Below are 25,712 nucleotides of genomic sequence, written 5' to 3' on the forward strand. Positions count from 1 at the left end.
ACAGTTCTAAGGGAAATTAAATGGGGAGTGGGACTAGAAGTGCAAGAAAATGGGGTAAAATATTTCAAATTTTTTTATTCTTCCATATGGATTTTTTTTTACTATGTAATATATTGCTTTTGTACATTTAAATATTTCAAAAAATCCAATTTCCCAAAATACTTCTATATCATTCTCCATCACAGTTTTGCTATTTTTTTTCATTTGGTTATTATATTTTATAGATAAATTTTCTTAAAAATAATTGTGAACATCTGCAAGTTTCTCTCTGCAAAAACATAATCCCTACCAGATGTTTCTGGCTGGCTCCGAGCCCAGAGATATTAATGGAATTATAATGGAGAAGGTCTTGGGCAAATATATTTGTCAGGCTAACTGTGAATTTGATCTTAAATTGTACTAAAGCCTGTGATAGGGTGGCCTTAAGTAAAACTGCTGTGGGACTTCAGCAATTTATCCGAACATCTGGCTGATTCTATTCTCTTCTGTTCTCTGCTTCAAAAGCCAAGTTTGTCCTTATATCATATTGTATAACCCAAGATTAAGATTGGTTTTGCAGAGAATTTTAAAACTCTTTATCTCCATATATATTTGAATGTCAACTATCCCTTGGACTCTTGTGATCCCAATGTTTTCTTTGTTCCTATCTACTTATACCTCCATTTTTAATCTTTTTCCCACTTTGGTAGGATCAAAGAAAAGTAGAAATTAATTGCTGAAAATATATTTCAATAGTCATCAAAGAAGATCAATGAGAATCAAATTGTTTCAGCATTATTTTTAAGCCGGATTTAGTTCTAAAGTCTTTTAGTTTGCTCTGTAAGGTTTTGTATAGTCTGTTCTTCTTATAGGAGTTTATTATATTAAGATAAGACACCTGCATCTAGGTGGCAGTTCTAGGTTCCCCACGAGCTCCTAACTGCCTGAGAGTTGGCTGACTGAGTTGCCATCACGTCAGGCCCCAAGCCACAGTCTTTCACAGAAGAAATTCATGTTATCTTTACTATGCAAAGCTGAATAGGGGAATAGCAGAAAGAATTTGACGCTGGCTCTTTTTACTTATTTCCTTATTCCTTCCCTGAAGATTGTAAGCTCTTTAAAAACGGGAATAAATTCTGAGTCTTTCTTGTAGTTCTTTAATTGTCTTGGACACAGGACAATTTCTGGAAACACTGAAGCTGAATTCATTTGTTATAACTAAAGTTCTCACTTCTTTCTTGATTGATTTGATGTGTGTATATGTATGTGTATATACAAACATACATGTTTTTACTGTCATAAAAATATCCTGGACTTCCAGCTTCTACTTAGAACACAGAAAGTTGGAAAGAATATCATTCTCACAATAATAACAGGGAAAATTCAGGAAATGTAAAAATTATTAAATGTATCAACCTCAAAGAGGTGAGGTTGCCAAGAAAGCCACTAACCTGAAATCTAAGGAAAGGCAGGCACTTCCAGCAAGAGATGGGACTAACCTATGCAAAGGAGGGGAGGAAGACAGCTCCTCCATTTAAGTGAGAAGGAGAAAATTTCACTAACATATTTAGTGAATTGTTAAAATTTGAGAGTGGGATAATGTAAGGCCCCTGGGGACTTAGACACAAATGGAGTTCACAAGAACTTACATGAAAAATACAGATGGTATAGCAAGAGACCCTAGAAAGCATACCTTGTAGTTTAGGCCTAGAAGACACAAATATCTTCACTAATGACCAAGCAAAACAACAGGTCACATGTTCAGGCATAAATGCTATTTACCCAGTCTCTACTGTCCTGTACATCTGACTTCTACTAAAAATATAATAGCACATTAAAAAACAAGAAAAAACCTCACCCCATTGCCAAGAGGCAAAAAAAGACTCATATATGAAGCAGATATTGGAACTATGAGATGGAGAATTAAAAATTACTATAATTAATATGCTAAAGAATCTTGTGGAAAAAGTGTAACACATGCATGAACACATGGGGAATTTCAGAAGAGAGATGAAAAACACTTAAAAATGCTCAAATTCAAGGGCTAGAATTAAAATACAGAAACAGAAATGAAGCATGCCATTGAATAATTCATTGGCAGACTCAACAAACATAACGGACATAAAAATTAGTGAATAGGTCAATAGAAATTACCCAGACTGAAACACAATGATAAAAGATACTGGGAAAAATAGAAACAGAACAAAGCATGTAAGTACTGTAGAATAACATCCAAGGAGCTAACATTTGTGTAATTTGAATCCTAGAAGGAAATAAAAAGATAATGAAACTTATGAATTATTTAAAGAGATAATGACTGATTTTTTTCCAAAAATATCAAAAGACATAAAATCATACATCAAGAAAGCTCAGGGAACACCAAGTGGAATAAAATGAAAACATTCTGTCACTCCCATACATACACGAACCCCAACACTCCCATGCAGACATCTACATACATTGTATTTAAACCACAGAAAGTCAAAGAGAAAGGGCAATTTTCTTCATGCAGTTTGGCAAAAAAGGCATATATATATATATATATATATATGTAATATGACTTTGTTCATATACATAATATGACTGTTCATATATATGTAATATGACTTTGTTCATATATATATCTATATATATCTCAACAAAAGAGTAAAAATATAACAGATTTCTCATTAGAAACTGTGCATGCCAGAAGATGATGGAGTGATATCTTCAAAGGGGTGGGAAAAGAAAAAGACCAGCACAGAATTTTACATCCAGTGAAAGTATATTTCAGAAATTAAAACAATTTTTTTAAAAAAGGATATACTTTTTGATCAACAGACTGACACTAGAAGAAATATTAAAATAAGTTACTGGAGTGGAAGAATATGATAATACACAGGAACTTGGATCCACAAAAGGAAAGTTCTTCAGAAACAGCTAAAAAGAAAGTAAGTACAAAATACATTTTGTTCTTAGTAATTGTTTTAGAAGGGAATTGACTGTCTTAAAAGTAAAAATAGAGTATATTTGGGGTTTACTGCATATTCAAAAGTAAAATTCATGATAACAACAGCACAGAAAGAAAAGAGGGAATCATTAGGAGCATATGGTTGTCAGGCTCATAATTATGTGAAGTGATATAATATTGTTTAAAATTACTGTAATTATTTGATAATATATATTGTAAACTTAATGACAACAACTAAAAAAATATTTTAAAGGAAGTCTGGGCCTGGCGCGGTGGCTCACACCTGTAATCCCAGCACTTTGGGAAGCCAAGGCAGGCAGATTACGAGGTGAGGAGATCGAGACCATCCTGGCTAACACGGTGAAACCTCGTCTCTACTAAAAATATAAAAAAATTAGCCGGGTGTGGTGGTGGGCACCTGTAGTCCCAGCTACTCAGGAGGCTGAGGCAGGAGAATGGTGTGAACCTGGGAGGCGGAGATTGCAGTGAGCTGAGATCGCACCGCTGCACTCCAGCCTGGGTGACAGAGCGAGACTCCATCTCAAAAAAAGAAAAAAAAAAAAAAGGAAGTCTGAAAAATAAACCAATATTGGAGATTAAATAGAATAATACAAAAATAAAAAACACTTAGTTCAAAAGAAGTCAGAGAAGGAGGAAAAAACATAGAACACATGGAAAACTATAGAAAACCTATCAATTTGGTAATTTTTATTCAATCACATCAATTGTAACACTAAATGTGTCAAATTAAAACCATAAGATCTATAAAAGCAGAAAACATGGACATTATTTCTTATAAAAAGTTACAACCTGCAGGTAAAGAAACAGAGCATCTGGCCAAAACGGAAAGCTGGTGCTCCAAGGAAAAATGGGAGGGTAGGAATTTATGCTTGACATGATCAGCCGAACACACATATTGTGGGCTCTAGGAGGAGCTATGAATATGCATGGAGGGAGTCACGTGCATGTGCGGTGAGCAAGCATACATGTTGCATATGACCCATGTTCATTTAGGAATGAAGACTTAACATTAAAATGTAGTAAAAGCTCTATATATCAAAAGGTGAAAAACAGGTCACAAAAGCACTTTGTGTATGTCTGTAAACCAGCCAAAGTGAGTTTGTGGTTGGTGGTCATTTATCAGGAAGGAATGCTTTGTAAGACGGGTCAAATTTCATGGCGAAACCATGATAAAGGTGGGCCACTTGGCCAGCATGTCAAATGGTTTGCCTAGATTGAGAGAGAAAACTTCTATACTTGTTTTTCACAAACTGGTTTCTGTTTAATTATAGGAAAAAGATCTTGAGATGGTTAGCGAGTTGTGAGAATATTGAGACGTGACTGACCTCTTGCCTTGTTGAAGCTGTTGAATCTAGTTTTTAAAGTTTTCTGGGGTCTCCTTTGCCATAGGGAGTCTGTTTCATTTTGCCTGGGGGCTGAGGGGCTTTATGTTTATTTCACAAATGCGAATGGCCTAAACATCCGATTAAAATATAGAAATTTACAGGTAGGATAAAACAAGAGCAAGACTCATCTGTACGCTGCTTCAAGAAACTCATCTTAAATATGAAAACATAGGCAGGTTAAATGAAAAAAATGAAGAGAAGTATGCTGTGCTAACACTAACTGAAAGCTGGATGGAATGGCTATATTAGAATCAGGCAAAACACATTTCAGAACAAAGAATAATATACCTGATATAAAAAGAGATATTACAGAATGATAAAGGAGTCCATTAACCAAGAAGACATAATTCTAAATGTGTATTTATCTGAAACCAGAGCTCAAAGTTCATATTAACAATATTCAGCCTTCTAATCTATGAACATGATGTAGCTCATCATTTATTTACGTATTCTTTATTATCTGTTATCTTTTTCATGGTTATGTAGTTATCAGGATACATTTCTATATGTATTTTGCTAGATTTATACCAAAGAATTTCATGTTTATTAGTGCTAATTTAAATAGTCCTTTTTGAATTCAGTTTCCAGTTGTTTATTGCTAAAATATATAAGTACTGCGGATATTTATACATTCACTTTGCACACTGCAACATTCCATTTCCCAGTTATAGTAGATTTTTGAAAATTCTTTGGGATCTTTCTATGTAGATAATCAGGCCATTTGCAAATAGAGTTTTATTACTTACTTTGGAATCTGCATGTTTACTACTTTTTGAAACGTATTCTCTGGTTGCACTAGCTAGGACCCCCTGTATGTTGTTCAATAGGGGAGGCGAGAGTAGGTATTAATTTCAGAGAGAAAGCAGTCTTTGGTAGATGTTTTTTATTGGACAGAGAAAGTTTCTTTCTATTCCTAGGTTGCTAAAGGATTTATATTATTAAAGGATTTTGATTCATGTCAAATGCTTTTTGTGTACCTGTTAAAAGTATTATAAGGTTTTTATCATAATTTTCTTCATATGGTAATTTATATTGATTGATTTTTAAATAATGAACTAACAGCATTCTTGGAATAAATCCTATTTGGTCAGGATACATTATCCTTTTTATATATTGCAGGCTTTGATCTACTAAAATGTTTAGAATTTTGCCTCTATTTTATGAAGGTTATTTATCTCTCATTTTCTTTTTTATAGTGTTCTTATTTGTTTTGGATTCAGCGTAATATTAATCTTATAAAATGAGTTGGGAAGTCTCCCTTTATGTATTTTCTGCAAAAAAAAAAAGTGTAGGATTGGCATTTTGTTCTTCCTTAAGTGTTTGGTAGAAGTTTTCAGTGAAGCCATCTGAGCCTGGAGTTTCGTTTTTTGGAAGTGTTGTTTTTTAACCACAAATTCACTTATTTGAAGTTATAGAACAATTCTGATTATTTATTTAGTGAGTGAGCTTAGGGGTTTGTGCTTTCAAGGAATTTTGCTATTTTATCCAAGTTGTTCAATGTATAGACATGAAATTATTTGTAATAGTTATCATCTATCTAATGCCTGTAGCTTCTATACTAGAGGCCTGTCTTTCATTTCTGATGTTGATAATGTATGTCTTCTCTCTTTTTTTCTTAGTCAATCACGTTGAAACCTGGTTTTTTGGAAAGGTCAATAAAATTGGTAAACTTTCAGTTTCACTGATTTTCTTTATGGTTTTCTTGTTTTCAATTGCATTTAATTTTGCTGTCAATTGTTTCCTTCTTTGCTTGCAGTCTAATTTACTTGTATTTTTCCATTTCTTTTTTGTTGGCAGTTTGGGAAATCATCTTCTTTTGTATTATTTTATTTTATTTTTTTACTATTATACGTTAAGTTTTAGGGTACATGTGCACGACGTGCAGGTTTGTTACATATGTATACATGTGCCATGTTGGTGTGCTGCACCCATTAACTCATCATTTAACATTAGGTATATCTCCTAATGCGATCCCTACCCCCCTCCCCACCCCACAACAGGCCCCAGTGTGTGATGTTCCCCTTCCTGTGTCCATGTGTTCTCATTGTTCGATTCCCACCTATGAGTGAGAACATGTGGTGTTTGGTTTTTTGTCCTTGCGATAGTTTGCTGAGAAAGATGGTTTCCAGCTTCATCCATGTCCCTACAAAGGACATGAACTCATCCTTTTTTATGGCTGCATAGTATTCCATGATATATATGTACCACATTTTCTTAATCCAGTTGGACATTTGGATTGGCTCCAAGTCTTTGCTATTGTGAATAGTGCCTCAATAAACATACATGTGCATATGTCTTTATAGCAGCATGATTTATAATCCTTTGGGTATATACCCAGTAGTGGGATGGCTGGGTCAAATGGTATTTCTAGTTCTAGATCCCTGAGGAATCGCCACACTGACTTCCACATGGTTGAACTAGTTTACAGTCCCGCCAATGGTGTAAAAGTGTTCCTATTTCGCCACATCCTCTCCAGCATCTGTTGTTTCTTGACTTGTTAATGATCGCCATTCTAACTGGTGTGAGATGGTATCTCATTGTGGTTTTGATTTGCATTTCTCTGATGGCCAGTGATGATGAGCATTTTTTCATGTGTTTTTTGGCTGCATAAATGTCTTCTTTTGAGAAGTGTCTGTTCATATCCTTTGCCCACTTGTTGATGGAGTTGTTTGTTTTTTTCTTGTAAATTTGTTTGAGTTCACTGTAGATTCTGGATATTAGCCCTTTGTCAGATGAGTAGATTGCAAAAATTAGACCTAAAACCATAAAAACCCTAGAAGAAAACCTAGACAATACCATTCAGGACATAGGCGTGGGCAAGGACTTCATGTCTAAAACACCAAAAGCAATGGCAACAAAAGCCAAAATTGACAAATGTGATCTAATTAAACTAAAGAGTTTCTGCACAGCAAAAGAAAATGCCATCAGAGTGAACAGGCAACCTACAGAATGGGAGAACATTTTTGTATTTTTCCATTTCTTAAGAAAGATCTTGAAATCTTCTTTTCTACTATAAAATCAGTGATCTACATTTTCCCTGCTTTAGCTGAATCACGGAACTCTTGTCTTTATTTTTATTCAATTCTAAAGATTTTATAATTTTCCTTGCTATTTCCTTTTAACCTGTAGAATATTTAAAATTGTGTTTTTAAAAATATAAATTATTTAGGAATTTTCCAAAAATAGACTCGTACATATATTAAAAAGTGATATTTGACAAAGGTACAAGGGCAACTCAATGGAGAAAGGATGGTGTTTTTGGCAAATGGTGCTAGAACGATTGTATATCCATATGCAAAAAAGACTTTGACTCATACTTATGCATTATATGCAAAAGTTAATTCAAAATAGATAAGTGTTCAAATTTAATACCTAAAACTATAAAGCTTCCAGGAGAAAAAAAACAGGAGAAACTCTTTGTTCCCTTGGATTAGGCAAAGATTTCTTGGGTATGGCAAAAAATATTTTTAAAAAACAATACATAAAAGAAAAAAAAAGGGAAAAACTGGATTTTTCCAAAATTAAATTTACATTCTTCAGAAGGTTTTTTTTACCCCCTTTGACAAGAAAGAAAAGTAAAAGACTGTAAGAAAACGTTTCTGAAACACATGTCTGACCATGGACTTGTATCCAGATGTGGTAAGCAGAATTCTAGGATGGTGCCCAAAGTTTTCACACTCTGTTTTATAAACCCTTTGTAATCTTTTTTCCTTGAGTGTTGGCAGAACATTCTAGCATGATGGGATAGTTATTCCCTTGATTAGATGACATTCTATGAGAAATGTGATTGATAGTCACTTCATTGCTAAGTATCTATCATAGAGATTGGCAAGATTCTCCTTCTAGCTTTAAAGAAATAAGCAGCCATGGTGTGAGAGGGCCACTTGGCTAGGCCTCAGGGTGGCCTCTAGAACAACCCCTGGCCGACAGCCAGCAAGAAATCAGTGACCTCAGTCCTGCCTACACGAGCAAGAAACTGAATTCTGCTAACTACCTGAATGAGCTTAGAAAAGGACCCTGAGATCCAGATGAGACCAGATAAAAATGCAACCAGCTGACACCTTGAATTCGTCTTCTAAAACCGTGTGCAGAGAATCCAGTTATGCCATGGCTGGACATCTGACATACACATCACGTGATAATAAATGAGTGTTATTTTAAGCTGCCAAGTTAGTGGCAATATACACAGCACTAGGAAATAAATATGCCAGAATATATGAATATACAAAATTCAATAATGAGAAAATAACCCAATTGAAATTTGGCAAAAAAAAATGCGAACAGACACTTCACCAAGTCAAAATCATTAATCATTATAGAAATGCAAATGAAACCACAATGAGATGCCACTACATACTCATCCGATTTGGACAAACAAATAAACAGATGAAAGATTCTCTGCCAATATCAAATGCTGGTGAGGATTCAGAACAACTGGAACTCGAGTACATTAATTATAAAAGTGCAAAATGATGAAGTCATTCATTTTGGCAAACAGTGGTGCAATTTCTAATAAAGTAAATATACATATCATACAACCTAGCAATTCCACTCAAGGGAAATGAAAGCTCAAGTTCATACAAAAACCTATACTCTACATTTTACAGTGGCTTTTTTCACAATTACCAACAACTGTAAACAGCCCAGATGTCCTTCAACTGGCATGTTACTTCTCTGTTACTGATGTAAGAAATGTCCACAATCTTACTGGCTTAAAACTGCGCAGATTTATTATTTTGAATATCTAGTAGATAGATGTCTAGTAGGGGACTCACTAGGTAAAATCGAGGTGTCAGCCTGCCTGCATTCCTTTCTGGAGGCTCTAGGGGAAAATGTGTTTTTTCTTGCTCAAGTGTTGACAAAATCTGGTTTCATGGGGATGGAAGATTGAGGTCTCTTTCCTTGCTAGCTGTCAGCTGAGTGCCAGCTTTAGATCCTACAGGCCTCTTTCTGATTCTCGCGTGTGGTTCCTTACAACAGAACCAGCAACAGGGCACCAGTGACTTCTGATGCTATCATCCCCCAACTTATGTGACTATATTTGGCCCACCAGGATAATCCAGGATTACCTTCCCATCTTAAGGTCTATAACCTTTATCACATCTGCAAAGTCCCTTTTGCCTTGTAAGGTAATACATTAACAGGTTTCAGGGATTAGAACGTGGACATTTTTCGGAGCTGATGAGGATGCCTGTCACAACTGGTGAATAAATGTATAAATAGTACGTAATAAATACATACAGTGGAACACTACTCAGGAATAGAAAGAAATGAATTACAGACACACACAACATGAATAAACCTGAAAACATTCTGTTAAATAAAGGAAGCCAGGTTCAAAAGGCTGCATTTTATACTATTCCATTTATTTGACAGTCTAGAAAAGGCAAAACTGTAGATACGGAAAACAGGTCAGTGGTTGCTCAGAGCAGGGGACTGGGAAAAACTTGACTACACTGGGCACAGAGAAATTCTTTGGGGTGTTCAAACTGTATTATATCTTGATTGTAGTAGTGGTTACACAACTACATAACAAAATATAATCAGTGTTACCAAAATATAATACTGATACTACCTAAAAGGGTGTCAAAACTCAGTACTGCACACTAAAATGGGTGCATTTAAATGTATTCATATTATACTTTAATATACATTAATCTATTTTTTATTGAAAACTTACTATATATTAAATTTACCTCAGTAATACTAAAATACATAGAAGCATAAAACCCGCCTTCGCTGATACTGATAAATAAAAAGAATGAGATTTTAAAACTGCAAACTCAGGACAGTCTAGCAGATATGGCAGACTTTATGGATAATCGAGTGAGACCTCTACAAATGTAAACGTCGCATTACATAAATGAATAGGACATCTGTATCTGGGACAACCAAGATAAGAAGTAGAGCAACCCAGCTCATTTTGAGGTCAGTATAAAATTGATTTAAAAAATAAAAATGTAAACATCGCAGATAGCATGAGACAAATATCTACCATTTTATTTCACATATATTTATATATAGTCATAAAAATTGCTACTGGATGGGAAAAAAGAACAAAAGAAACTAGAATTTATTTGTAATATAATATATTCTCTATCCAAATGTAACACCCTTCTTAAAAGCAAAACAAACTAACAAACACAACTGGGAGACCAGACAGTTTCTTTAAAAACAAGCAAGCAAGGCAAAGAAATAAAAACACTTCCTGAGCATGGTGCTGATAGCTACGTTAGAAGCTGAGGACATACATATGCATGGACATAGATTGTAACTAAGTAAGCTCAGAATCTTAATTTGAGGGTTAAACCAGGATAGTGAGGTGGGGGAACTCAGAGAGGAGGAGATTTCAGGAGAGAAGAGTGGCCAAATCATAGGGAATGCTGGGTGGGAGATTGAATAGGATTAAATTACAGCAGTGAGGTCAATGGTGACTTTAAGAACAACAATTTCTGCTGACTACAGAAGGAGGGAAAGGATGAGATTAAAATGAGTTGGAGACAGAATTGTGGTAAGGAAGGGGAGACAATGAGTGTGAGCGATGCATTTGATAAACACACATAAAGGGGAAGAGAGAGACAGTCAATGACTGGAGACATATGTGAGGGGTAAAGAAAGATTTATTTTCAATGGAAGATACTGCAACATGTTTGTATGTTGATGAAGATGAGCTAGGAGAACAGATGAGATTAAAGATCTCTCTCTTTCAGGAAAGAGAAAAGAGATCTAAATGGAACACAATTCTTGAGTGAGGAGGAAGAAATGGGGTAGAGCAAGGCACAGTAGATGGCTTGGACTGTGGTGGGAGGAGCCTTCATGCTTCACCTGAACAGAAGGAAAGGAGGAGGAGATGGAGATGCAAGCACAGTTGCAGAGTTTGGGAGGAAAAATGATGGCATTTGTACTACCTAAAACTTTGCAATACACATGGCTGCTTTACATTTAAGTATTTCCTCTTTAGCCTCACCACAACTGTGTGAGAAAGAGTAGTTATTATTACATTTAAATCATAAATGAAAAAACTGAGGTCAGATACAGCAAATGACTGTCTCAAGATGAGAAGCTAGTAAGTGGTGATACAGGGCTTGATTTCCAATTTAGGTTTCTTTTGTCAAGGTCAGGAAAACAGTCAAACTCAATGTCACTAGACATGTCAAACCTTAATTCTTAGACCTAAGATGAAGCAAAAATATTGCTGGCTTCACTCCCACTTCTGCACTCTTTCTTTTCCTAGTACTTACTGTAATGTGGAAATAGTGGAGTAAGGCTGCTTTAGGTATAGCTGGAAGAAGGCACAGCCAGGAAAACAAGAGGTATGGAAGATGGAAATTTTATCTTTAAATAGCAGTGAGATGCCTGGATGGCACCTATCCTTGCCTCCATTCATTGGGCAGATTTTAGCTTATGCAAAAGAAACCAGCCACAATCATGGGAAGAAAGGAAGATGAGCAGTTTTGGTGTAGAGGCTGATAAGTTTAGTAATGGATATGTTGAGTGCAGAATATCCAACTGGCTGTTGAATGAATGGAGCTTAATCTCAACAGAGCTATCTGGGCTGGAGCTATAGTTTGAGGAGTCACCATATAGAGAGCATTTGTTGTAAATTAGAGGGTGATGATAACCTGCACTTGAAAAAAAAAGTGTTTAAAAATTGCAGTGACACTTATAAACTCTTTCAATTCACCTGCTGGAATAAAGGTCTTTCGTGTCCCAGGGAGATGCTGTTGACATGGTAAATTTCTACGAGAATTTTTTCTTTGCTGAGCAAGGTTAGTTATAAGCAATTGCAGGGTTTATGTCATATCTAAATGGTATTTCTTTCAAGCACATAAATGGTCTTTACTGACAGGAAGCCATGCAAATGTTCCCCTTTTACAATTTACTGAAATTGCTTGTTATTTTTAGAGGGAGTCAGGCATTAGTGAACTCAGTCCTGAAAACAAGTCTTTCATAAGCTGACAGCTTAAAATTCAACATAAATTGTACCATTTCTAATATCAATAATTCCAGCAGATTTTATATTGTGCTTTATAATTTTCAATAACATTTTTAAAATGTGCCCTCAGTAGTCCTGAGTGATACTAGGGCAGCCATCATCCCATTTTTATAGATGGGTAAACTGAGGCACTGGAGGGTGAAGTGACTTGCTCAGGGTCCCAGAGAAACTAACAGAGTTCAGGTCATGTGACTCTTATAAGCTCTTTGATATCATTTGAAATGATACCATTTTAAATCCCCTTAATAATGCTGAGAGCCTTCTATTAGGTATACAGTGAGTAAATCAAGACATGACTGTAGTTTAATTTTAATAATTTATAACTCTTCATAAAGTTGTGAGCTGGTTTTCTAGAGGATATTAAACTCTGAAATTTTAGGTGACAAGAAATGTTTTATTGTTCTGAGCTAGTAGTCTGATGTTATATCAGGATCCAATGGGGCTAGGAAATTAGTCATCTTCTTTTATTGATAATATGGTTTGAAGCTCAGGAAAAAATGACAGTGAATTTTGTTTTTTCAATGACTTTTAAATGATGCTGCAAGTTCCCATTACCTATTGACTAAAACAAATTAATTCATATACTTGCTTGAACTTCCCTTTGATAAATTAACAAAGGCTGTTAAGCATGGCAGTAGCTATCAATAACCATATATTGTTTTAATAAAACATCCAATAGGAATTATTTTGAAATATATACTATGTTATTGGTCCTTAAAAGCCATATTAAAATGAGCCCCATACGATTAACGGCTTCTTAGAAAAGTACGTGCTTCTTAGAAAAGCAAAAAGGTACCCATTTATTAGAAAAGCAGCCACAAACTTCTCTTCTAACAATAGAGAAAAGAATGATATAAAAGAAAAGTGTTTAAGGGACCAATTGAGATAGCTGGGGCAGGATTTGGTGGTCTTCTTTGTGTCAGGGCTGGATGCCTCAGTTGCTTCTCTTATACTTTTGAGCCCCATAGAGAGCTGGGACAAAATCATCAAGATACATGTGCTTGGTACCTCCAGGCTGCCAGAGCTAGCAGGGGTGGAGGGGAATTACTGTGTTTGGCCCGGGTGTGATTCACCATCATTGTGTTACATGTTTAACATATATTATCTGTTTCTCCTTTACAATTGTCTTGCAGCGTAACTACAATAATCACCATGTTACAGATAAGGAAACTGAAACTATGAAAATTTCAGTAATATATCCAAGATCACACAGTTACAAATAGATTTAGAGTTCAGTCTCAGGTTTTATGTCTGTAAAGCCAGTGTTTGTTTTCCTGCCTTGTCCTGAAAGCATTATTCCCCAGACTTGGTCTTTTACATGTGTGTTTCTCCTTCTCCCATATATACTGCCCAGACATTTTCAAGAGGAGAGCTTGTCGTTAGGGTAATGAAGGCAGGACTTCTCACTGGCTCTGTTTTTTTCTTCTCAGTCACTTCTCAATATCTCCTTTTACCTCTCAAGAGTGCTTCAGATATATCTTCTCTCTTTCCTCCTAACTCATAGAGGACCTGGCTTTGTGAACCCTTGAAAAATTCCATACGAACTCCTCCTGACCAGTGGATCAGGGAATAACCTATTTGCTGTAACAGGAGGTTTCTTACTTGGATAGTTTCTTGAGTTTCCATCCAACATCATACACTCCAGGATCTATAGCTGGTACTTCCCTTCCCATCTCCTCAGAGCATGGCTCTAACTATGTATGCCCCTTGACTGAACATTTAGTTATCTCTTCTGGAAGTGTTCTTCATTTGAGGATTTTCTTGACCGGGATAAACACCCATTTCGCCTATGCTGCCATGGGTTTCTTGCTGTCCTGTTTCATGGTCATAACCTGAAGACTTGTCTTTCCCCAGCTTAATGTCTTTCAATTCACCATTGTCTTCAGGGTAGTGTATACATCCCCAACACGCCATTTAAGGTATTCACAAACTGAACTCATCTTTTTCTCAGCTGAATTATTGTAGTTCCACATCTCTTCCACTCCTTGCTTTACCTCAGTCTACTTCAAATATATCAAACTGTAACCAAGTACCTCTATTTTTTAAAGAAAAAGAGAATGAGTTACTTTTTAAAATTATTTTCTTTTCTCTTTTCTCCATTTTCCTTTGTTCCCCACTTCCTACTTAGCCCTTTAGAAATGCCATTATAGCCTTCCACCTCCCCTTCACCAGACACTCCCTAAGGACAAGTTCATCTAACTATGTGTTTAGAAGCTCTAGGGCAGAACTTTCACCCACCAGAACGTTGCCTCCAAAGATGACAGTCAATTTACAACCCAGCATCCTGCTATGAAACTCTCCTCCATCTAGAGAGTTTTTGGCCACCTGTACAACCAATTTCTGCCCTTGAGGATGCCAGCTCAACTGCCTGGTAGATAAGGCACCAAGCTAGCACACGGATCCCCACACCACCTGCTGACTTCCCCCTCATCTTTATGAAAGTGTCCACTTTCTGCTCCAAAAGCAAAATGGTACCCTTTAGGCAGAAAGCCTGTACTTCTTCCCCTAAGCTAGCTTTGGAATAAAAGTCACTTTCTTTATACCAGACCTCGCTCTTGTTAAATTGGATTCTGCAAGTGGCAAGTGACTGAACCTGCTTTCGGTTCCAACACTACTCACTCTGTGCTTTTTGGGCACTTCCTCCTCACGAGCATTGGTTTCAGTCTTTAGGATACTCCTGTACCAATCTCTACTTGAAAAATTCTCTCTTAGGATGTGAGGGTTATCTGGCTGTAACATCTGTCACCCCATGATAACCAGGGTTGACTCAGCTGGTCTAGCTGGCGAGGCGGGTGTCCACTTCCTCCCTCACTGCTCCGTGTGCATCCCTCCGGAAGCTGTGCGTTTGGTCGAGGAGGGTGGTATTCCCCAATAGACGAGCAGCTGCGTTCCCCTGCTAGAACCTCCAAACAAGCTCTCAAAATTCCCCCTCATCTTTGAAGCACCAACTCAAATACTTTTTCTTCTGTGAAGCCTTTTTAAATGCCTCAATACAGATTTAGTGACTTTTTTCCCTTGGAGTTTCACTGCACCTAATGTGTGTCTCTGTTATTGGAATCAAAGCATCACCTTATACTTACCTGTACTTTTCTCTGTACAGTGAGCTTCTAGAGGACGTTTTTCCTGACTTATTCCTATAGTCTTCTTTGTCTGTGACATGGCCTCATTACTCCTTCCTACTAGCTAAGTTTACAGTTTTAGACCTGGCCTGGGCATCGACCTTTTCTTGCTCCTACAGTTATCATTTTTGAAATCATACGTTAAAAATGGTTAACATGTATCAAAACTTTGTCAAGTTTTTCATGTGCATTTTATCTTCTAATTCTCAAACAACCCAATGAAATGGAAATGATTATTATCCTCTTTGTACCCATAAGGCATTTGCAGTTCAGAAGATTTGAATACTTTGCCCAAAGTCACACCCATAGTAACTGAAAAAGTGACATACTATTTCCTGGAGCCCAGACTAATGATCATGAGCAAAAAACATGTATCTAATACAACTGCCTGAATTGCTTATACATAAATTGCCCAATTTTCTTTCTTTCTTTTTTTTTTTTTTTTTTTTTTTTTTGTGAGGCAGAGTCTTGCTCTGCGGCCCAGGCTGGAGTGCAGTAGCGGGGTCTCTGCTCACTGCTAGCGCCGCCTCCCAGGTTCAAGCCATTCTCCTGCCGAGTAGCTGGGACTACAGGTATGTACCACCACGCCTGGCTAATTTTTTTTTTTTTTTTTTTTTTTTGTATTTTTAGTAGAGACAGCTTTTCACTGTCTTAGCCAGGATGGTCTCGATCTCCTGACCTCATGATCCGCCTGCCTCGGCCTCCCAAAGTAAACTGCCCACTTTTCTAAGTGTCAGTATTTGAAGAGTAAAGGTTCAAGCATTGTTTAATGGATTTTGATGGAATCAGCTTAGCCTTTTTTTTTCCCCCCAGATTGTAGTTTGCAGATTTCCTTATCTGTCTACACAAGTTGTGGATTCACTAGTGTCAGTTTCTGGGTCTTCTTTGCTTCTATTATTTCTATTTGAAGCGTAGTAAAAACAGAAAAACTTTCTTTTAGGAGGTTGTTTATCCTCTTCTGAGATGAATCTTGTGTTTATTGTTAATCACCACCACCCATTTTCAATTTCCTCCTTTGGGTCATTTCTCTCTAGTTTATAATGCCATCCAATTTAGAACAGCAGATTTGATTAATAAGATGTATCTCTTTTAAGATTAATGAAAATGAGAAAACCAAAGGCAGCACTGGGCTCCTTGGCAGCTCATTCTAATATAAAATATTGAACAAATCAATCTTTGTGCTATTTTATTGTTCATAAGAGATTCTTTTCAAGGCAAAAATCTCCTTCTAATGAGCTTTTTGGGGGGATTAGTCTAGATAAAATACTTGGCTTGTAGGGTAAGGAGATCTGTATACCACAGAGTACAGGGCCAGTTTCAGTTAAAGTTGAATCCCACTAGCAGCAAAGAGAATAACCAGAAATTGAGGTCAAATTCAAATTACCAAGTCAGAGTCTGGATTTAAAGATCAGGATACAAGCAGTGAGGAGACAGAGTGGAAGGGTATGGGTTCAGAGATAAAATCTCACCGCTAGTGAAGTTATAAACTAGTAGTAATAATAAATCACATTATGTAAGGGTCAAAGATAGGAAGACTTGACCCTTACATAATGTGATTTATTCATTGCTGCTAGTTTTCATTACTAGGGGAAAAGATCTCCAACTATTTATCTACATGAGTGGAATTATAAAGAAGCTAAATTTATAAACCCAGCATGGCTATAATGATTCCATTTTTAGCATTATGTATCTAAAATCTGTAAAATACAAGATTCTTAAGAGGAAATGAAGAACAGAGAATTCAAGCACTATTCATTTACATTCTCATATTTGGAAGTATTTTTGGGAATTAGAGAACAGAAGACACTTACTATAAATTTCTCGTGTAGTTTCCAAATCTGAATTCAGAGAAAAGGGCTTGAGAAGCAAGTATTCCTCAATTTTATAAAATATTAAACTCTGGAAAATAATAGCAAACCTATCAATATGAATCTGTAAAATTATTCGTTTATTCATTCTTCTGTACATATATGTAAATGTGACTAAATATATACTAAACTTTTTCTATGTGACCTATTTTGACAATTTATATTTATAAAATCACAAACCTAGGGCTGTAAAAAATTATTAAGCAAGTTAAGTCAAAAATTTGTATTTAGGAGAAAATTCTTTAAAAAAAATCAAACTTTGCCGGTTGCGGTGGCTCAAGCCTGTGAGGCCGAGGTGGGCGGATCACGATGTCAGGAGTTTGAGACCATCCTGGCCAACATAGTGAAACCCTGTCTCTACTGAAAATACAAAAAAATTAGCAGGGCATGGTGGCGGGTGCCTGTAGTCCCAGCTACTCGGGAGGCTGAGGCAGGAGAATGGCGTGAACCCAGGAGGCGGAGCTTGCAGTGAGCTGAGATGGTGCCACTGCACTCCAGCCTGGGGGACAGAGCCAGACTCTGTCTCCAAAAAAAAAAAAAGAAAAAACTTTATAAGGCGTTAAAAATAAATTTTAGATGTTTAAAATGGTTGAGAAAAGTGAAATTATAAGCTACAAAATATATACATGTTTAGTTAATTGATCTTGCAAAGAAAATAAACTTTATAAGGATGTAAACGATAAGAAAAATCATGAAGCCAAAGGCTGGTAAATTTGACTAGATTAACATTTAAAACCTTGATACATTGATAATATTGTTTTCACATATAAAATACAAATTGATATTTTTTTGTGAAATATTGTATACACCAATAAGAAAAACACTAAAACTGAAAAAGTGCAGAGAACAATTTATAGAAGGTTAAATACAAGTTGATAATTAGCACAAATTTTAAAACTAAAAAATTGTTAAGTTACCACGTATGCAAATTTAAATGAAAGGATACTATTTTACTTAACAGAAAAAAGAGCCAAAAATCTCACCAATTTAGAAAAGAATAAGAAGAATGTAATGTATACAACCTTCTTATGATAAACTGGTGTCACTTTCTGAGAAAAGTATTTAACGATATGGATTGAGTCTTAAAATATCTATATTGTTTTGCCTAGAATCTTCACCTAGGGCAATATGTCCCAGGGTACTAATCACAAAGGCATACAAAATTCACCTACGAGGAAATTAAGAAGAAAATCCTGAACAATACAAAAATTATTCAATAAGTACAATCACATGATGGAATATTATACTGCAATTAAAATAGGTTTTCAAGTAACATTTATTTTAAAAGAAATATCTGGATAATTTTTATAAATTTGAAAGAAGAGAAAGTAAATAGAAGAGAATGGGAATAGTATTTTTACAGTGAAAATCTGGGAGATATTTGAGAGAGTGAGTCAAAATATAGCAGGGCTTTAAGACTGTATTCTCCATTTGGTCTATGACACAGAAGGAGTTATGAAGTGCATGAGGGCTTTGACGACTAAGTTCAGCTGTGGAATTTATATAACTTTGGATATGGGAGGAGGTGAAAAGAAACAACCTCTGGCAGGCTGAGCAAAATTTAGTTAAATGTGGTAATATCTTTGAAATCAGTGTTTTGTTTTGCTTTGCTTTTTAAATGCGCTGGTTATATACACAAGACTGTCTCACAAAGGGAAAAATGTAGTAAAGACAGGAGTAGAACAGAAAATTTTAGAAGCCAACTAACGATTTAATGTCAAAATATCATAGACAAGATGCAAGTGGAAGAAGCTGAAGTGGACACAGGGACTCAACCTAGGCCATAGTCTGCTCAGAGGGAGGCTCCAAGTCTCAATAGGAAATGTGAAAGTTAGTCCTGTGTCATTGAAATCAAAGCCTGCAGGAGTTAAGTAGCAATCAGACATAGGATCTTCAGTAACTACTGATTTAAGAGCCCCGTGGATAATGGTTTATTATGGTACCCTTATTATTACTATTATTATTATTATTTAATGTAAATGTCTATACCCGGCACACAGTAGAAATGCAGATGATTGGAAGGAACTACTGAACAGAAGAATCAGAAAATGAACAGGTTTGTTTATGTTGTCAATCAAATTGTCAGCCTAATGCTTTGTTAAATGTTTTCATTAAGGCTTCATGACAAATAGTATTCATTTAAAGAATTCATGCTGTGGAAATTTCTCAGAGGAAATTTACATACTTAAATACATTTATCCAGTTAACAGAAAAATTCAAAACATTGAATAAAAAATAAAATAAAACCCAATTGTTTTATAAAATCAACAAAATAACTGAAAAGAGAGGGCAGAAATTTCCAGTATGGGGACAATTTTACAAATCCTACAGATATTAGAAAGATAAAAAGGGAATATGATGAACCACTTTATTCTAATTAATTCAAAAACTTAGTTGGAAAGAACAAATTCCAACCCTCATGCAAGAATAATTTGATAGGAACATTTAATAATTCTGCAAATCCATTAAGGGAGATATAATACCAATTTCACACAAACTCTTCCAGAAAATAAAGAGAAGTTCATATATCCTAACTCATTTTATGAGAACAGTGTTACCCTGTTACCAATATCAAAGTCACCACAGAGAAAAATAACTGCAGACTGCATCCTTCATGAATATAGCTAGTATTCTTTAAAAATAGCACTTAAAATAAAAATATATTTAAAGAGGATAATACATTATGACTAAGAGGAGTTTATTATAGGAATGCAAAGTTGGTTTAACATTAAAAAAATTAATTGATGTAATTTCCTTTAGCCACAGACTAAAGCATAGAATCCACACAATCATCTTAATATATGCAGAAAAAGCAGTTGTCAATATTCAGTATCCTCTCATTATTAAAACTCTCAATAAAGTAAGAATGAGAAGGAACTTCCTCAATGAAATAAAGAGGATCTATGTAAAACTATAACTAACATCATATGTATTTAATGTTGAAAGTCTGAATGTTAGTCTATAAGACTGGGAACAAAGGAAAGAGTATTAAAGTGAGTACTTTAATAATTCTATTCAATTTTGTACTAGGTTCCAGTTGATACAGTAAGGTGAGAACAATAAATGTTTCCTAGATTGATAAGAAACAAAACTCTTTATTATGACATGACATGATAACCTATGAAGAAAATCTTAAAAAACCATCTACTAGAGTTAATATGTAAGTTTAACAATTTGTGGTTCATTTTTAAAAATGTTGGTGGGCAGTATTGTAAAATAGTTTGCATATGTCCATTAGGTAATAAAAAATATTGAAATCTACAATAGTATTTTTTTGCTTATTGTTCCAAAGTAAGAGAGATTTGTTATATATTCCCTAGATAATTTATCCTTATAGTCACATCAATTTTCGCTTTATACATTTTGAGGCTATAATATTTTATTCATGAAAATCCAGAATTGTTATATCTTCATATTGAATTAAAATTGTATCATTTTGAAGTAAGCCTCTTTAATTCTATTAATACTTTCTTGTATATTTTGTCTGATATTAATATAGCCTCATCAACATTTACATCCAATTCTTTTTAGTCTTACTAATTTCAACATTTCTATTTCTTTACATTTTGTGGTTTAATAGTTGATCTCTTCTAACAAGACTATGTCCACCGAAATTTATTTCATTGCACTTGTGGGTAAACAATACACACATATTTCTAGTGATTTATTGTCTTCCGCTATCTAGTCAGTTTTTTTTTTTCCTCAGGCAGTGGCACGAGTGCTGGGCTCTGATAAAATAACATTTGTGCCCTTACTGCTATTGGGATGTCATGGTTTCATGATTTCTAGGCCAGTGCAAAGTGCTAAGAGAGATATATTTAAAAATCCTGATATTGCCAATTCAAGTTAACCTTATACATCCTTTCTTAACTTTTGATTTTATACTTCATTTCTATTCTTATACTGAAAATTTGATTCCTGGTAAAATTAACATACTGTCTAATTTTCTATGTCTTTCAACATGTATTTTTATTTCCTGGTTAAACTCTAGCTGCAAAACAGATAAAGGTTTTAAGATGAAAAATGATGATGTTACTACTAACAAAAATAAAATTACTGATTGCTGTTTAAGATTTTTTAGTTATTTTGGCCTCAAACTAGATTTCACCTAGAATGTAAAGTTCCCAGTTTTGTTTTCAAAAGTAACCTGAAACATTTTATTTGCAAGTTTTGTTTCTAGTTTGATACACTATTATGCCTGATATACAATTATTTATATTTGTTTTCAGTTTGCGGATTTGCATTTACTTCTCTTTTTAAAATTTTATTTTCTGAACATGTGCAACATTTATGGGGTTTAAAAGGCAAAATTGTTCTCCCCTTCCCTTAGCAGGCCGAAGCTCCAGTGCACAGGCTTCCCTTAACTCTCAAGACGAGAAGTGGCTCAGATGGGCCTACTTTCCTGTTCCCAATATTCTCACTTTTCGACTTGAACAGAATTCCTTCAAAAAAAAATTCTTATAACATCATTTCATTTATATAAAGCTATTATTAATAATGGTACACTGAGAATTTTCAAATATTGTATTACAGGAGGCTTTCAGGATCTCTAGGCCATCAAATGCCAGAAGAGGATCTTTCAGCACCATGTCATATTTACCTCTAATCTCAAATCCGGAACAAACATTATACTGCTTAGTTTTTTGGTAAATAGTTATTAAATGAAGAAGTAAATTGATCTCTCTCTAATTCCATATTTTTTATTTAACAAAGACCAATATTTCTCAACCATAATGCTATTGACATTTAAGCCAATTAATTCTTTGTCGTAGAGGCCTATCTTTTGCACTACAAGATGCTTAGCATCATTTCTGGTCTTTGACTACTAGGTGTCCGTAGCAACCCTCCCCCTCACCCCATCATCATGGTATTCGAAAGTGTCTCCAGACATTGTTAAATATCCCCTGGCAGGTGGTGCGGGGCGGAAATTATTCACAATTTGGAGCCACTCATGTTTGACAATATGATAAGACATTTTGCTATGTTGATAAAAATGATATTCTTATACTTTGAATGTAAGATTTTTAGCCAACATGTTTGACATTTGTGGTGAAAATGAAATTACTTGCAATTATTTCTTGCCTTGATTGATTCGCTCCTTGACACTGTTTTGAGGAGCAGATATGCTAGAGAAAAGTATCCCTCTAAACCCCTTAGTAGTGATAAAAACAGGCCAGTGGACATTAGGGTGTGTGTGTGTGTGTGTGTGTGTGCATGTGCACACGTGCGTGTACATGTATGCGTGTGAAATATACTTTCCTCTGTGTGGCTATAACAAAGCCAATTAATGTAGGAAGCTTTCCTACCCAGATTGTGCTCCATCTTTCTATGCTTTTCTTTCTCTGTCACTGTCACCCAGTCACCTACCTGGTCTCTCTCAGCACAAGTTGATCATTGCACTAGTGCACATAAGAAATTTAGTGTCAGTCTTGGATAAAGCAGTTGGGCCAGTCATGCGGCATGTGTTTATGAGTCCTGGTGACAAAGGAAATTAAAACTCTTCCTGTGAAAGGCAGATGAACTCTATTGGTGAGATTTATGTAGTTAGTAATGCAGCTTTTATTTGTTCTGCCAAAATATTCACTGTTTTTCTCTGCTCCATGTATCACTCTGTTTTCACTGACAGATATTTTTAAACCCATTAATTATTTAAGGACAAGAGAAGCATTATTAAGGATAAGTCAAAATGAAGGCTTTTGGAGAAGATACTTAATTCGGAGAAGAGCTGAGGAAAAATGTACACAGACAAGAACACCTGCCTCTTATTAGACTGATTAGCAAAGCACTATCCTTGTTTCAACCAACAAACATCTGTTGAGAGTAAATTTTGTGCTTAGGAAGACCAGTGAGACAGAGGGCATGCCTCTCCAGTAGCTTATCATTAGGATGACCAAACTGGGGCATTTTTGAGAGTGAAAGGGATGTTATTAATAAATGCACTGGATAAGAGGCATGACAAAGACCCAGTTGGCTCCAAACCAAGATGAATTGGCTTCAAATTTAATCATACTAGTTAGGGAGTTAAGATACCTGATTAACTAGATTTTTATGATCTTCTACTTAGATGTATTGCAGATGAAGCATTGAATTATTGAGGAGGCTAGAAGAGTGCTGAATTCTTGTATGCTGGGCACAAGAGGTGGAAGGAGGAGATAAAATTTGTGAAACACTCTGAGAGGACCAAGTGACATTGGTTAAACACCAAACGTGTTATCCGTGCAAAACAGAGCATGTTCTCACATTGTCTTCTAGAATGTTATAACTTTCTAGGGGAAGCAATTTTATACGAATGACATTCTGTAACTTAGTGATGCATTGATGGTATTTTCATTTAAGGCTAGATCCATTCATTTCAAAGCTAATTATTGAGTATGTGTCAGGCACCATCAGCTCAGTACTCAAAGAAAGTGCCTCTCTTCAGGGAGTTTACCATCTGTAGGAGATGCTGGCAGTACAGTGAATGCTTCCTTTAAGGGATATTTTAGAATCTGTTTTACCAAAGGGAGTGATTATTATATGCACTGAATTTGAAAGACATAAAGAAAGTGAACATTTTAACTGCTTTCTGAAATGTGTACTTTTCTTCCACAAGCTGGGAATCCAAAAGTATTTATAGCTGCTATTTAATGGCATTTCTTGGTAAATATATATGTATTTGATAAGTATATATGGCATTGTACCTATGTTATCTCATTTAATCCTCATAATATCATTGAAAGCATGTATTGTTATCTTATAGATGATGATACCAGGAGTTTCAATGGCAGTGGGAATTTTGAATCACAGAATTAAGTAGAGCTGGAACTATGCACTGGACTTATGTAAAACGTTTCCCTCAAATTCACCCTGACACATTTTCAGCTCTATGATGGACAGTGGACGACAGACTAAGGGTGGCTTCATGGCAGTGACAGAGGAGGCTTTAGGGCAGGGCAGCAATGCGAATCCCAACATCAGGACAAATGGTCTGTCAGAGTGCAGGTGGTAGTCCCATTGTTTATATATTCTATTCTATTAAATATAGTAAATTATGTTTATTTTAGAGGCAAAGACCTTGAAGTTTTTTCATTGGTAGTTTTCGTAAGTTTTTTTCACTGGACAAACAAAATAGAGAGACCAGATTGAATCCACTGTCTTCCTGTCCGTTGTTTGCAACATGAGGTAGGAAAAGAGCCTGCATAGTCCTCAGTTTGAGCATCAAGAGAGTATATTCTTCCATATTCTCTCACTTTTAGCAGTATTTATGATGCTGTAATGTCTTAAAAGAATAGGAAAATGCTGTGTGGTCTTTATTTCTAACACCAACACTGTAAATGAGACTGTGATCTAGGCATATGATAATAACAATACAGGGATTCGATAGCAAAGGGGAGGAATTTGAGAAATGATTTAACCAATATGCTTTGAGTGGCCTAATGAAGACTGAAAATGACTTTGCAGCCTACGCAGAAAAGTGAAATGGTAGAGGAAAGAAACAAGAAGGCAACCACAAGGAGGAGTCATCAAATTCTTCTCCTTATAAAGAATTTTGGTGGCATCAGCACCTTGAGTAGAGGAATGGAAAGAGTAAAACATCTATCTATCTTTCCTGCCTATGCTGTGCCACTGAGTAACCAAATAGCAGATAAAGGGTGGTTTCTCTTTTTAGTTTCCCTAGTGAATGCATGAAGGTCTAGTGCCATAATTAATGGGACTAGGTATTGCTCATCAATGGCTGCTAGTATCATTGAACAAGATGCAACAATTATATTTTTCCCAGTGCAAGAACACACCACTACCTGCTCCTGTGTTGAAAGTCTGGTAAATAAGATCTGGTAAAAGCTGCACAAGGATTGGGGAGGTAGACAACAGCCTGTCTGGCTGTTGCAGCGCTGTTCCCGGATCCTATTCTGATTTTAAACACAATTCACTTTCCTCCCCCACGCTTTTCCACCTCTTGGTTATTGTACCTCTCCTTTGCTCTGGAGTCCCAGTGATGATGGTTAATGTTCTATAAAATCAGTGGACCAGAGTAACAGTAATGTGGTCATATATAGGAGAAAAGGGGGCTTATCTCTTTCCCCAGCCATATCCTGCCAGCCTGTGTAACCTGCTAAGGTTGAGATGGACTCTCTGTATCCTCTGCCCTTGACAGTCTCTTTTTATTAACTAGCTTAGGTCCTATCTTTCTAAGAGAACTTGAGGCATCTATGGTTTCTTCTCCTATGGAACAGCTGTGATTTGTTTTACTGAAAAATCTAAACTCTAGAAAGAAACCAAAGGATATTAGTGTCCCCATTGCTGAGGAATAGGCCATTTTCTTGAAAGTCTCTGACTAGATAAGTGTCATTACATTTAGAAGAAAATTTATTTATCAGAGCAGACGAATGCCATGGCCAAGAGCTATTTCTTGGC

The 25,712-nt window shown here is 35.7% G+C and overlaps 1 long non-coding RNA gene across 1 annotated transcript in view; it reads left to right on the forward strand.

Annotated features, from left to right (window-relative positions):
• The window catches only part of LOC134733473 (uncharacterized), a 334,015-nt gene that overhangs the window by 56,619 nt on the left and 251,684 nt on the right, over positions 1-25,712 (forward strand). Inside the window, exon 2 of the long non-coding RNA XR_010116957.1 lies at positions 2,800-2,909. This is a non-coding gene — a long non-coding RNA (uncharacterized lncRNA). The remainder of the gene's footprint in view (positions 1-2,799; positions 2,910-25,712) is intronic.

The sequence above is a fragment of the Symphalangus syndactylus genome, chromosome 18 (genome assembly GCF_028878055.3).
Source record: "Symphalangus syndactylus isolate Jambi chromosome 18, NHGRI_mSymSyn1-v2.1_pri, whole genome shotgun sequence".
NCBI lineage: Eukaryota > Metazoa > Chordata > Mammalia > Primates > Hylobatidae > Symphalangus > Symphalangus syndactylus.